Raw genomic sequence first — 13,908 nt, 5'->3', positions numbered from 1 at the left:
TTTTTTTTTTTTTAGTTTTACTGAGAATTTAACATAATAAAAGTTTAAGTTTTATCTGCATTCTTAAAATTTCTCCCCTCAACTATAGGTTTAGGCCGTCAAAAAAATCACAATGTCCAGGGATTGCGAATCCCCATGGCGAGAAAACGCGCAGCACAGGGCAAGGGACCAAGAGAGGGCAGGTTTGCACCATCACACAGAAGTAAAGGGGGGATCATCACTAATAAGTGCACCCACTACATCTCCCTTTCATAAAGATGGTGCTAAGGCAGGACCACCACCTGAAGACCGCCCCTACCCTCCAGCCTGACGCCGCCATGACGGACCCGCCTGGTGACTGTGAGGGGATCACGGGCGTTATCCGAAGCTTCGCAATGGACCATGGGAGCCCTTGGAGGTTGGCCACCCTCCCGCCCGAGAGCCCCGCCACAGGAGAGTGTGCGCATGCGTTCTCGGAGGGGCACCCGAGGTGCCTTCCCTGCAGTAGTCAAGAGGAACGGAGCACCCCAAGTACGCTCTCCCCCAGGCCTACTCTGCGGGAGCCACCGTAGCCATCCCTCTGCAAAACAACATATACTGCCAAAAGACCACTCAGGATTTTTGAAGGGAAGACACCTGCAATTCCATCAACTTATATATGACTCTCGCTGAATTTGGGGGAACAGGACTACCTTAAAGAATAGTATTCTCAAATTGCTTGTATAATGTTGGGTATTGTTCATTTTGTTTTTGATCATGGCCTTCCACATATCAATTTGTCATTTTTTCTGTGATTTTCTTCTGACTCCACTGCTACTGTTTTACCTATGACATTTACTGAAATCGGATATTTGCTGCAGTGCATTTATTTAATGCAGGGGTATTTTCAATATGTTCACTAAAAAAGTATTTATTTGAAAATCACTTGTTATAACTTTGATTGAGACATTTTACAGTCTGGACCCAGAAACTAGTTACTGGCATTGTCCTTGCTTCACCAGTGGAATTGTTTAAGTAGCATCCAGTGCAATGGAATGGAGTAAAATTCACATTTAGTAATATTTCAATATTTACTGTAAATTTTGTCTATTTCAGTGAAAATGAGAGAATGGAATGTTATGTAGGCGGCACCAAGATTCAAACTAAGATTCTCTTTATTGTGAATTCAGTGGTCTTACTTTTGGAAAGAATACATCATGGCTTTTTAGGTTGCAATTCTATATAGAGTTGTCAGAAAAAATCCAGGTACCTAAAGAGTGTCTACAACTGCAGTCAGGAGAATAGCATCCAACAGCCATGTGGGATCTAAGACCCCTCTCAATTTAGAGCTCAAGTGGACATCACCATCCCAGGATATACAAGATGGAGGAACAAAATATGGATTGGAGAGAATTTATAGATATTCTACTATAGAATGATGGTGATTAGCAGTGGAAGAAATTGTATCATTGATGTGGAGACAGTGGCCATGGGCGTTGCTGAGGGCAGGGAAAGGGAAGAAGAGGTGTGATGTGGGGGTATTTTGGGGACTTGAAGTTGTCCTGACAGATATTGCAGAGACAGATGCAGGACATTACATATCCTGCTATAACCCACCGAATGGACTGGGAGAGAATGTAAACTACCATGTAAACTATAATCCATGTGGTGTAGCAGTGCTCCAAAAAGTATTCACTAAATTCAATGAATGTGCCACAATGAAAAAGAAAGATGCAGGGTACCTAATTAAATTTGTATTTCTGGTAAACGATGAATAGTTTTTAAATATGTGCCTCTTGTAATACTGGGGACATACTCTACTAAATTATAGTTTACAAAATTTCAAATATAACCAGGCATCGTGGATATTTAGTTGTTAAATTTGGCAAATTTATTCATAGGGGTATGTTGAGATTTAAAGAAATGAAGAACTCCTCATTTTAGCAATCTAGCCCAAAAAATAAAGATGGGAACAAATCTACCAGTCCAAAGACAATCAATGCAATGATGTATAGTGGAAAATAAATATAAAATATATTTTTAAAACCAAAAGTATTTTCAAAAAGAAAATAGCTCGTATTTTCTTTTAGTGGCGTGAAATATTTCTGGAAAGATTAAAAAGAAAGAGAAAACATTGGTTTCTCTGGAAAGGAAAACTAGTTTCCCAGGGCAAAGGTGTGGGGAAAAAACTTGTTTCTGCCTATTCCTTTTTTTTTTTTTTTTTTTTAAAGATTTATTTATTTATTTAATTTCCCCCCTCCCCTGGTTGTCTGTTCTTGGTGTCTATTCGCTGCGTCTTGTTTCTTTTTCCGCTTCTGTTGTCGTCAGCGGCACGGGAAGTGTGGGCGGCGCCATTCCTGGGCAGGCTGCTCTTTCTTATCACGCTGGGCGGCTTTCCTCACGGGCGCACTCCTTGCGCGTGGGGCTCCCCCACGCGGGGGACACCCCTGCGTGGCACGGCACTCCTTGCGCGCATCAGCACTGCGCACGGCCAGCTCCACACGGGTCAAGGAGGCCCGGGGTTTGAACCGCGGACCTCCCATATGGTAGACGGACGCCCTAACCACTGGGCCAAAGTCCGTTTCCCTGCCTATTCGTTTTTGAGCAATCCCACTTTTGATCCATACATAGGTATTATTAGCTAAAATTTAATTAAATCATTACAATATGAAAAATTACGTATTTAATAATAACAAAATAATCTGGAAAAATTGGACAGAATTTCTGGTCATGAAGCTGCAGAATGAATGGTAGTTTTTAGATGTAGTGGAGCATCCAAGCAAAGGAAATGGTTAGTAAGACAGGCTGAGATGGATACTGCAGAGCTTGCATTAATAGATATGGATTACATAAAATAATGTATGCATTATCATGACTGAAATGTTTAAAAAACTGAACTTGATAAAAATTTGCTGAGACAATCTTTTTTGTTTGTTTCTTTTATTTAAAAGTTTTATTACTTTTTTAAAAAAATGCATAGATCACACAAAATGTTACATTCAAAAATATGAGGTCCCCATATACCCCACTCCCCACCCCACCCCCATTCCTCCCACATCAACAACCTCTTTCATCATTGTGGCACATTCATTGCATTTAATGAATACATTTTGGAGCACTGCTACACTGCATGGATTATAGTTTACCTTGTAGTTTACACTCTTCCCCAGTCCATACAGTGGGTTATAGCAGTATATATGAAGTCCTGCATCTGTCCCTGCAATATCATTCAGGACAACTCCAAGTCCCCAAAATGTCCCCACATCATACCTCTTCTTCTCTCTCCCTGCCCTCAGCAACTCCATGGCCACCGTCTCCACATCAATGATACAATTTCTTCCATTGCTACTGTCACAATCAATCTATAGTAAAATACCAATAACTCCACTCTAATCCATATTTTATTCCTCCATCCTGAGGACATTGCTGGGATGGCAATGTCCACTCCACCTCTAAATTGAGAGGGGGCTTAGATTCCATGTGGCTGATGGATGGGATTCTCCTGCTTGCAATTGCAGACTCTCTTGGTTCCCTGGTGTGGTGGTTGACCATCCTCACCTCCCTGTTTGCTGACCTGGGTAAATCCAACGAACTGAAGAATAGGTGTTGCAACAGCGGAGACTATCTTAATTTCAAATATCCTGTTTCCTTTTCTCCGTAAGGAGATATGCACTTATTAGACTATATGTACTGAATTTTCTTCAGAAAGCATATTCATCATTGAAGGAAGTCAAAACATACAACTATGGATTCAAATACAGAGGGGCACAAAACTAGGTTTATCGATAAAAGAATTCAAGCAAAACAGACTCAGATTTAAACTGTCTGCTCCGAATCTGAAAAAGAATATACAAATTGCCCAGACAAGATATATTCAAATTCTGTTGCCAAACTATAATTAGAAGAAAATTTCTGGTTCTAACCTACCTGGCAGAGTCCCCATCCTGGCTCCCATTCCCTTCTATTAGTTTCCCCACAGTACACGACGTTGAATCCTACTTTCTACTTCTGTTACTATTCAAGGTTTTCCCTCTTTTACTTGGATTCCTGAATATTTCCTGGAAACAGGTCTCTTTCCAGTTCCTGGACTTGACTCCACATCCTGGAAACTGCAGAGAGCTGTAGTCAGTGCCAAGCTGTGGATGAATTCAGAAGACAGTAAATCTGTAGGGTAAGGAGTGTTATCAGAGCCCCTGGAAACCCTCAAAACCTTGGGAATTGGGAAACGGACTTGGCCCAGTGGTTAGGGTGTCCGTCTACCACATGGGAGGTCCACGGTTCAAACCCCGGGCCTCCTTGACCCATGTGGAGCTGGCCCATGCGCAGTGCTGATGCGCACAAGGAGTGCTCTGCCACGCAGAGGTGTCCCCCGCGTAGGGGAGCCCCACGCGCAAGGAGTGCGCCTCATAAGAAGAGCCGCCCAGATGAAAAGAAAGTGCAGCCTGCCCAGGAATGGCGCCGCCCACACTTGCCGTGCCGCTGACAACAACAGAAGCAGACAAAGAAACAAGACGCAGCAAATAGACACAGAGAACCGACAACTGGGGGAGGGGGGGGGAATTAAATAAACAAACAAATCTTTAAAAAAAAAAAAAAACTTGGGAATTCAATTTTGGCTTTTCCCCATGGGACAGGCTTTGTGCTGAACTAGAGGAAAGACTGTGCACTGCACTTCACCAAGGATATCACACCAGTGGAGGGTGGACAGGTACCCAGTGCAAGGCTGACCTGGGGGATGAGAGGAAGTGACACAGGTCCTAGGGCTGAGGATGCAGCTCTGAAGTTAGTGCCTCCTGCATGGAGTAGGATGATCTCAAGCCTCGTGTCCCTGCTCAGAGCCTGGCACAGTGCCCATGCTTCACTCCCCACCTGATAAAAGAAGCAGCCCTTTGATCAAGGGCAGCAACTCAGGATGAGTTGCTTGTGTGGAATCAGTTCTGGCTACTCCTGCCCATGGGCCACAGACCAGCCCACCCTTTCTGAGACTCAGGTTCATCTTCTCTCCAGTTGGAGCACACACACCATGGCGATGAAGAGGGAGGGCTAAGTAGACAGATCTGAGCATGAACTCCATTTTGACGATTCTAAGCCCCTCCCTCGGCATGGGACCCTCAGCCCTGAGCCTCAGTTTACAGCTCTGTACATGAGTACAATACCTGACCAGATCCCAGGAAAGTTATGTCAGGTATAGAAAGGGCCTCGTCCAGTTCCTAGCACAGAGTGGAAGCTTAGTGGAGGCTGACAGTGGTATCATCATCGTCACTGTAATGCCCTGAGGTGGTCCGAACCTCTCCTCCTCCACGAGGCATAACTGCCTCTGCTCCTCATGGTGGAGCCTGGGACCCTAAGGTCCAGTCCCCTGGTCCCACAAATTGACATTAGCTTCATTGGGAACCCTGCATCCAAGGAGCCTTCACACCACCTAAGGACCTCCAGGACCCAGGCCTGGGAGGTGCTTGTATGCTGTGACCCTGCCCCCACCTCCTTGACTGGGATCCCACCATGACAAGTGCCTGCAGGTGAAACTAGTCTAAAAGTTGTATGCTGAAAACCACAATAGAGTTTTGAAAGAAATCAAGGAACTTGTAAACAAATATTTTGGACTGGTTTCATCAGACTTACATCTAAAAATTATTTTCTTTTTGGGTGAGGGATTACAGATGGCATTGCATTTTAATTTGTTTTCATGTGTTTGTTGCAATTGTAGAGAAAACTATTTTTCTCATTTTTTTCTGCTATCTTACAACCTGTTCAAATTACTTAACTACTTGAGGATGTTTTGTGTAGATTTCTTGGAATTTTCTACATGGACCATGTTATGTGCAAATACAGACAGTTGTATCTCTTATTTACTTTAGAGACATCTATTGGTCATGGATTGGAAGACTAGCTTAGAAAAGATGTGATGTTCTTCCAAAGTGATACACAGGTTTCACACAATTCCTTTGAAATTCCCATCATGAGCCTCTGTAAATACAGACTGTTTTCTAAAGCTCATATCAAAGTTAAAAGAACTGCAAGAGTTAAAATAAATTTGAAAAAGAAAGAAAAACTGGGAAGAAATACACTACCCCAAGGCATACTAAATAACTGCTTACACCAAGATTGTGTGTTATTGGAAAAGAGACACATAAATCAAAGGAACAAAACAGAAAGAATAGGAAACCCAGAAATAAACATGTGTGAGTATAGACAACTAGTTTTTGAGAAAGATATAAACACATTTCAATGGAAGAAAGGTGTTTTTTCAACAAAAGGTGCTACAGCAATTGGATGGGCAGAGTTCAAAAAGGAAAGAACGAAGGACTAAGAACATTGACCTGAGAATCATCATAGTACAATAGGTAACCAGTATGGATCATAGCTTTTATTACAATATACAAAATATAAATAGTTCTGAAGATATTTATTCTTCAAGTGATAACTGACTGCACAAACTGTGGTACATCCATAAGATGGAATGATACTCGATATTCCGTAAGAATATAAATGCAAAAATCCTAAGCAAAATACTAGCAAACCAAATCCAAAAGCACATTAAAAGGTTATACACTACAATCAAGTGGGATTTATCCCAGTAATTCAAAAGTGTTTCTGCATAAGAATATTAATTAATGTAACTACCACATGAATAGAATGGAAGATCATCTGAAATGACACAAAAAAAGGCATTTGACAAACTCCAGCAACCATTCTGGAATGAAACACCCAGAAAACTAGAAATAGAAGGAAACATCCTCAAAATCATAAAGGGCAGATATGAAACCTCTGGGATAAGACATACTCAATAGTAAAGACTGAAAGCACATTTACAGGGAACATGGCGGATGGGAAAGGCAGATAAGGCTCAGCTCACTAAAACAGTGGAGAAAGAGCCAGGGCTGCCTTGAAGCCTGCTTTGGGGAACAGCAGAGCAGGACACTGCTTTAAACTCCCAGGAGAGCCCAGAGAGATGGAGAAGCCAAAACAAGTAATCGTGAGTTATTAGGCTTCCCGGCTGCCTGGATATTAAGCAAGAGTAAAACTCCTGGCGGATTATATCAACCTGAGGGCAGAGCAGACCTCTTCCTCCCTGCCAGCGCCTTTGGATATATGCAGAAGGGGAAGGTGCTCTGAGCCCTCTGGAGGGCGCTGCACAGGTAAGGAAGGCAGGGGAAATCGGGGGTCGCTTGCCTCGGTGGCTGGGAGCGGCCCACGTACCCTGCCCTCAGGACCAAGTGCCTAGTGGAGCCGCGGGCTCCTAGCTCCAAAGAGGAGTGTGAGGGCAGCTCACCCGTGAGGAAGAGGGTCTGGAGGCGTGGAGAGCGATTTCTTTCCCATGAATTTAGTCAGCTGGGCCCCCCTTGAATCTTGGAAGGGACCCTGACTCAACTGAGAGAGGGGAGGGGGATCTCCTCAGGGAGGCTGCCACAACCAGCCAAATGTGTAAAGAGAGGAATTGCATCAGAGAAGAGGCAGAGGTAGGCGGCTGATCAGCAGGACTCCAGCGAACTGCAGGGAATCTAACCTGCCTGAGGGAAAGGGGTGGATGCCTTCCCACAGGCTAATCAACCTGAGGAGGCGGAAGAGCTCAGTGCAAGAATTCCTGCCTAGCGCGTGTGAGGTCCCTGGTGCAATTCCTGCCTCTTCTTGGAGAAGTCAGACATCTGGCTGAAACTTGATGACAGGAAAAAATACAGACATTCTCTTTGTATTAGCTTTTCTCAGATCTCTTACATATATATAAAAAAAAATCCCTTTAAAAAATCCCTTATTTTACTGACTAAAACCTGGTTCAAAACTTGCAGAGGGCAGACTACAGGGAAGTGATTGATGAACATAAGCAGCCTGAAAAGATACTTAGGGGTATGAGAGAAAGTTGTTTTTCCATGTTTATTTTTGTTGGTTTTTTATTTTTTCCTTCTGTCTCCTTTTTAAAAATGATTCGTTGCTGTCCTGTTTCTTGTTTGTTTGTTATGTTTCCCCTTCCTTTTTTTCTCTGCTTCTTTTTCTTTTTTTATTCTTTTTTAATTCTTTTTTTACTGATTTACTCTACCTGTACTATTCCTTTTCTCTCCTTCATCTTTATATTTTCTGGTTTTGTTTTTGTTCTTTCATTCCAGCTTTTATTTGGTCTACAATTTTTATAGTTTTTTTCTCTTTCTCTCATTTTTTCTCTATTTACTTTCTTTTTTCTTTTTTCTTTCTCTTTTTCTCTTTTCTTATCCTCTCTTCTCACTCTTCAGCCTTTTAATTCATTCTGTATATTTTTCTCTATTTTGTTTCTTCTTTCATTGTTTCTATTCCACTTTTCTAATCGTATTTCTCTGTCTATGCTTCTTATTTGTGTTAATTTATCAATTTCCTACCTCTCGTACTGTTCCCCTCCTGCCTTTTTCTATCATTAATACTATTATTCTTTTCCCTATCTCTTTCCTTTTCTCTGGCCCTAAATTTTTTTCTTTCAAGGGAACATAGACAACAACAAGGAAATAGAATAAGAGGAATGAAGGGTCAAAGTGAAACCTTACCATACACACAAAAACAAAAGCAAAATAAAACCATAAAATAGAGAGAGAAGCCAGTCAAATGAATAAACCCATCAAGATAAAGAGAAGACATGGCCCAGTCCAACAAACAAACTAAAAACCAGGGAGATGTAGAACATGGAACAAATAATCAGAGATGTCCACGAAAATATCATGAATCAACTTAATGAAGTGAAGGAAGTGATTAAGGATATTGAAAAGATACTGGAAGAACATACTGAAAAAATATTAAACTGAAAAAATATTAAACATGTATAAAAAGATAATGGATATGATGATGATGAATGGCACAACCCAAGAAATAAAAAATATACTGGAAGCACATAATAAAAGATTTGAACAGGCAGAGAAAAGAATCAGTGATGTGGAAGATAATACTTCTGAAATCAAACACATACTAGAACAGATAGATAAAAAGATAGAAAAAAATTCAGCAAGGACTTAAGAATTTGAATGACAACATGATACACACAAATATACACATTATAGGCATCCCAGAGGGAGAAGACAAAGGAAATGGGACAGAAGGAGTGTTGGAGGAAATAATGGCTGAAAACTTCCCAACCCTACCGAGGGAGATGGGCATGCATGTCCAAGAAGCACAGTGCACCCCAAACAGTATCAGTTCTAACAGGTCTACTCCAACACATATACTTGTCAAATTGTCGAATGCTCAAGACAAAGAGAGAATACTCAAAGCAGCAAGAGAAAAGAGAACCATCATGTAAAAGGGAAGTTCAATAAGATTAAGTGCTGATTTTTCATCTGAAACCATGGAGACAAGAAGGCAATGGTATGACCTAGTCAAAGTGCTAAAAGAAAAACATTCCAGGCAAGAATTCTCTATTCAGCAAAGCTGGCATTCAAAAATGAGGGACAGTTCAAAATATTCACAAAGACTGAATGCTTTCTCCCTAATTTAAAAACAAGTCAAGGATGCCCACTTTCACCAGTGCTATTCAATATTTTACTGGAAGTTTTAGCCAAAGCAATCATGAAAAAAAAAAAAAAGGAAGTAAAATATATGCTAATTAAAAAGGAAGAAATAAAGTTAACCCTATACACAGGTGGCATAATTTTGTTTATAGAAAAATCCCAAAGAATCCACTAGAAAGTTATGACAACTTGTAAACAAATTCAGCAAGAAAACATACGTATTTAGACATTATTGGATTTCTATGTATCAGCAATGAACAATATGTGTTGGAAATCAAGAAATCAGTTCATTTACAATAGCAAATAAAACCATAAAATACATATGAATAAATTTAGCTGAAGTGAATGACATGAACCCTGAAAACTGCAAAACATTGCTGGAATTTATTAAAGAAAAACTACATAACTGAAAAAAATATACCATGTTCATTCATTAGAAGACTTAATATTGTTAAGTTGTCAACACTTCCTAAAACAATCTATGAATCCAGTGCAATCTGTATCAAAATTCCAGTAGCCTTTTTTGCACAAATGGAATAGGTGACCTGAAATGGATAAGAGTAAATGGATTGGAAGCCCATCTCTCCCAAACACACTTAAGAAGAAATTCCAACTACAATTTTATTAGGAAATAAAATTCATCAATCTAAAAATATTACTATAGACCAAAACCAAATTAGGTGTATGCCAGGAATTTAAGGTTAATTTAACATTAGAAAATTTAGTTTCCCCCTCCTTCCAGCAGGAACAGGGGGTGCCAGGGCTAGGGTTGGCTGTGGGACCTTAACAAGGGAATGTGCAGGAGTGGAGAGCACAGGAGCATGTGGGGCTGAAGGGACTTCCTATTGGCTGCTCCCATGGACTTAGATAACCAGTGGAATTGACAGGATTAAAGCATTAGTTCAGATGGCAGTCAAGTTGTGATCACTCTTCTTCCTCTGCCTAGGATGACTCACAATGAGAGGTGTTTGACCATATTAATGAAAATGACTGAGAATATATCAGGGAGAGGAATATGTATCTTGATCTATGATGAGACTCCAATATGGTGGAGCAGAGGAATGGAGTTACTCAGATGATGTAGAGTCCTACCTTTGGGGAAGACCTGAATTGTAATATTTTCATAGTAGTTACAGTTGCAAATGACAACTGAGGGAGTGCTGAGTTCCTAGCCACGGGGACTCTGTCACATTCCCCAATGGAACAGCAACAATCCCCCAAGTGCAATGACAAAGAATATGAAGAAGGATGGTCCAATGATGAGTCCATGATACTGATGACTATGTTTATAAGCCTGTGTACCTGAAATTTCAACTAAGCCTAGAGCTGCAGGGTGCCTAAGAGTTACCTCCTGACAGCTTCCATATTGCTCAAATGTGGCCACTCTCTAAGCCAAACTCAGCATGTAAATGCATTACCTTCCCCCCAGCAAGGGACAGGACTCCTGGGGAAGAGCCTCCTTGGCACCAAGGGATTACTACTAATCACTAGTTGGTGATGCAACTAGAAAGGGACCTTGAATAAAAGGGGGAAATGGTAAAGACAAATGAGCTTATATGGCTAAGAGTCTTCAAAAAAAAGAGTCAGGAGGTCATCACAGGGGTTGTGCTTATGCATAACCCAGCAGGATCCCAGAGATAGGCAAAACAGATACAACCCCAGGTACTGGTGCTCTTGAGGGCTATGGAGACACCCAGGTTCTATGATCATAGTGGTTGGCTCTGAAGTTCAGTGCCTTGTCAGTGGGCTCTACCTTGGAATTTGTGTTCCTGTATGTGATGGAGTTGGACTCAGATGTGAACTTTCTACACATGCCTCTTCTATCAGTTTTACTGAACCTGTGGTTGGTGCTGGATTTAGTGTATACCCAAGAGACTGCAATCTCTGAACTGGCCATGCGCCAGCTGGGACCTGAGCCTCAGCAGAGTTGCAGCCTTCTCTCCAGTTTGTTGGACATGCACAGGTCAGCTAACAGGAAGGTGAAAATGGTCAACAACCACACCAGGGAACTCAGTGTGCCTACCACTCCAATCTGGAGAATCACATCCAACAACCATGTGGGATCTAAGCCCACTCTTGGTATAGTGGTGCAGTGGACATCACCAACCCAGGGTCCACAGGATGGAGGAATAAAATATGATTAGAATGAACTTATTGCTATGCTACTATAGAACTATTGTGACAAGTAATGAAAGATCCAGAGAAAGTGGCCAAGGTAGTTGCTGAGGGTAGGGAAAGGGAAGTGGAGGTGAGATATGGTGGCATTTTTGGGACTTGGAGTTGTCCTAAATGATATTGCAGGGACAGATGCTTGACATTATATATCCTGCCATAACCAACTGAATGTACTGGAGGAGAGCGTAAACTACAATGTAAACTATAATCCATGTAGTGCAGCAATGCTCCAAAATGTATTTCCAAATGTAATGAATGAGCCACAATGATGAAAGAGGTTGTTAATGTGGGAGGAGTGGGGAAGTGGGAAGTCGGGTATGTGAGACCCTCTTATATGTTTTAATGTAACATTTTTTTGTGGTTTATGTATCTTAAAAAACACAATTTATTATTTAAAAATAAATTAAAAATACAATTAAACATTAAAAAAAATAAAAACAGATGGAGAAAGGCCACAGCCCAACTGGATTATGAGCATTACAACAGATTGCAGATTGCATCATGGCCAGTCCTTTCTAGCTTTCCTTCATCTCTCCTCTGTCCTGTCATGGCCAAACCTATTCATGACCTTCCTGGCAAAGACAAATGCTAGTATGTGAAGGGAGAAAAACTTATGCATTGTAAACCTTCCCGCCTAAGGATTTGTTCACCTGTTTGGATGGGCACACCTGGAAAAACATATCTCAGAAAGAATAAGGAGCAGGACTTCATTATAATAATTCCTAGATGCTTATCTTTTTCTGAAGCCACAGCCCCTAACTTGGTGAAAGTAAATATAATAAGAGAATAGGTTGACCAGGGAAGCAGTCATTTGAAAACTGACCATACATACAGAATTGAGTCCATGTGCTGCAAACTATTCAACTAATCCTGATGTTAAATGTGTGACATACATCCATACCCCTGCAACAGCAGCTGTGTTCTCTGTGACATGTGTCTTCAATCCATTTCTCAAAGTCCTTGATCCTGGAAGAAGTCACCTATTACAAATATCAAGGGTTGCTTGATGAACCAGAGGAGAGAACTCAACTGCAGGAAGTTCTGGGGACAAGTTGCAAAGTGCTGGTTCTCAAGAATTATGATGTGGTAGCTGTTGGAGAAACAGTTGAGGAGGTTTTTCACTATATTTTTAATGCACAGATGCCTATGAAATGCAGGTGTGGGCATTAGCCGGGGAAGGTGGAGTAGACAATCTACTTTTACTGGATCTTCAGAAGTATAAAGCATTCACTTACACAGTAACAAGTTTTAGAGGAGGAGGTGTGAATAAAAGTGTCCATAAAAAATGGAGTTTTGGCAAAATAAAGTTTGAAGATGGCCTCAGAATAAGTCAGGCAGGTTGATGCTCTCTTACGAAACAGGGAGGAAAGGGTAATAATTGTCCAATGGAGCTGCTTTGGGGATCTGCACACCAGGAGAGTGACATATGCAACATTTAGGAGAGAATGGAGACAGTGAGGTGAAGAGGCCAAAGGAAAACTAAAAGTTACTGGTCCAACAACTGGGAATGCCACCGTGTACTTCATTCTCAAGGGAAAAGGCCTTGGCAAAACATGCAACTGAGAGCCACCGGAGGAGGCCAAAGTCCCATTCATCCCAGAGAAGCGGGAGGGTGCAGTGGAGGGCTGAGGGTGTTTGTTTCTTCATGAGATTAAATCACAGAGCCCAGCTTAGAATCACTGACTCAAAATCCAGTGTGGTGGAGACTGAAGGATTCTTCTCTGTGAAATGGTTTCCCAAATAGTGTCATCTGCTGGCAAAGGACATGAAGTCAAGGGTTGTCTAGTTCCTTCCCAGACCCCATAGGTCTAGTCAGTGCCCTATTGCTGGGTCCCTGGATCTCTTTTGATAACTTCAACAGGGCAATCTTAAAGTTTGAGGAACAATTGAACCAAAAATCAAAGAGTGTAAAACAAAACCACCAAGCAACTGAGAGAACTATATTGTAAAATCACCAGCATAATGAGGTGCCTATATATGAGCAAAAATTTACAAGGCATACTAAGAAACAGGAAGATATGGCACAGCAAAGGAACAATCCAAGAATCGTGAGACACAGGATTTACTAAGCAATGATGTTCACACAAAGCTCCTAAATCAATTCCAAGAAGAAATATAATGGATAAAGACATAATGGATATTGGGAAAACACTGTGTTAGGCCTCAAAGCCAGGCCTTTGGAGATAACAAGAGATTTAGAGAAAAAAAGAACTTTAACCTGAGAGTTAGGTAGAACTTACATTTATTATGTCTGCAGACAGGAGCCAAGGTTGATCTAAAGCAACTCAAACCTAACTCCTCATGCTACACG

General features: G+C 41.3%; 1 pseudogene; it reads left to right on the top strand.

The window, feature by feature from the left end:
- The first annotated feature begins 317 nt into the window (after positions 1 to 317).
- On the top strand, positions 318 to 12,940 carry LOC101447067 (gamma-adducin pseudogene; annotated as a pseudogene).
- Positions 12,941 to 13,908: the final 968 nt, after the last annotated feature.

Source organism: Dasypus novemcinctus, chromosome 8, assembly GCF_030445035.2.
Source record: "Dasypus novemcinctus isolate mDasNov1 chromosome 8, mDasNov1.1.hap2, whole genome shotgun sequence".
In the NCBI taxonomy this organism is placed as follows: Eukaryota; Metazoa; Chordata; class Mammalia; order Cingulata; family Dasypodidae; genus Dasypus; species Dasypus novemcinctus.
Note: the sequence above shows the minus strand (reverse complement) of the source record. Positions and strands in the feature narration are given on the sequence as shown.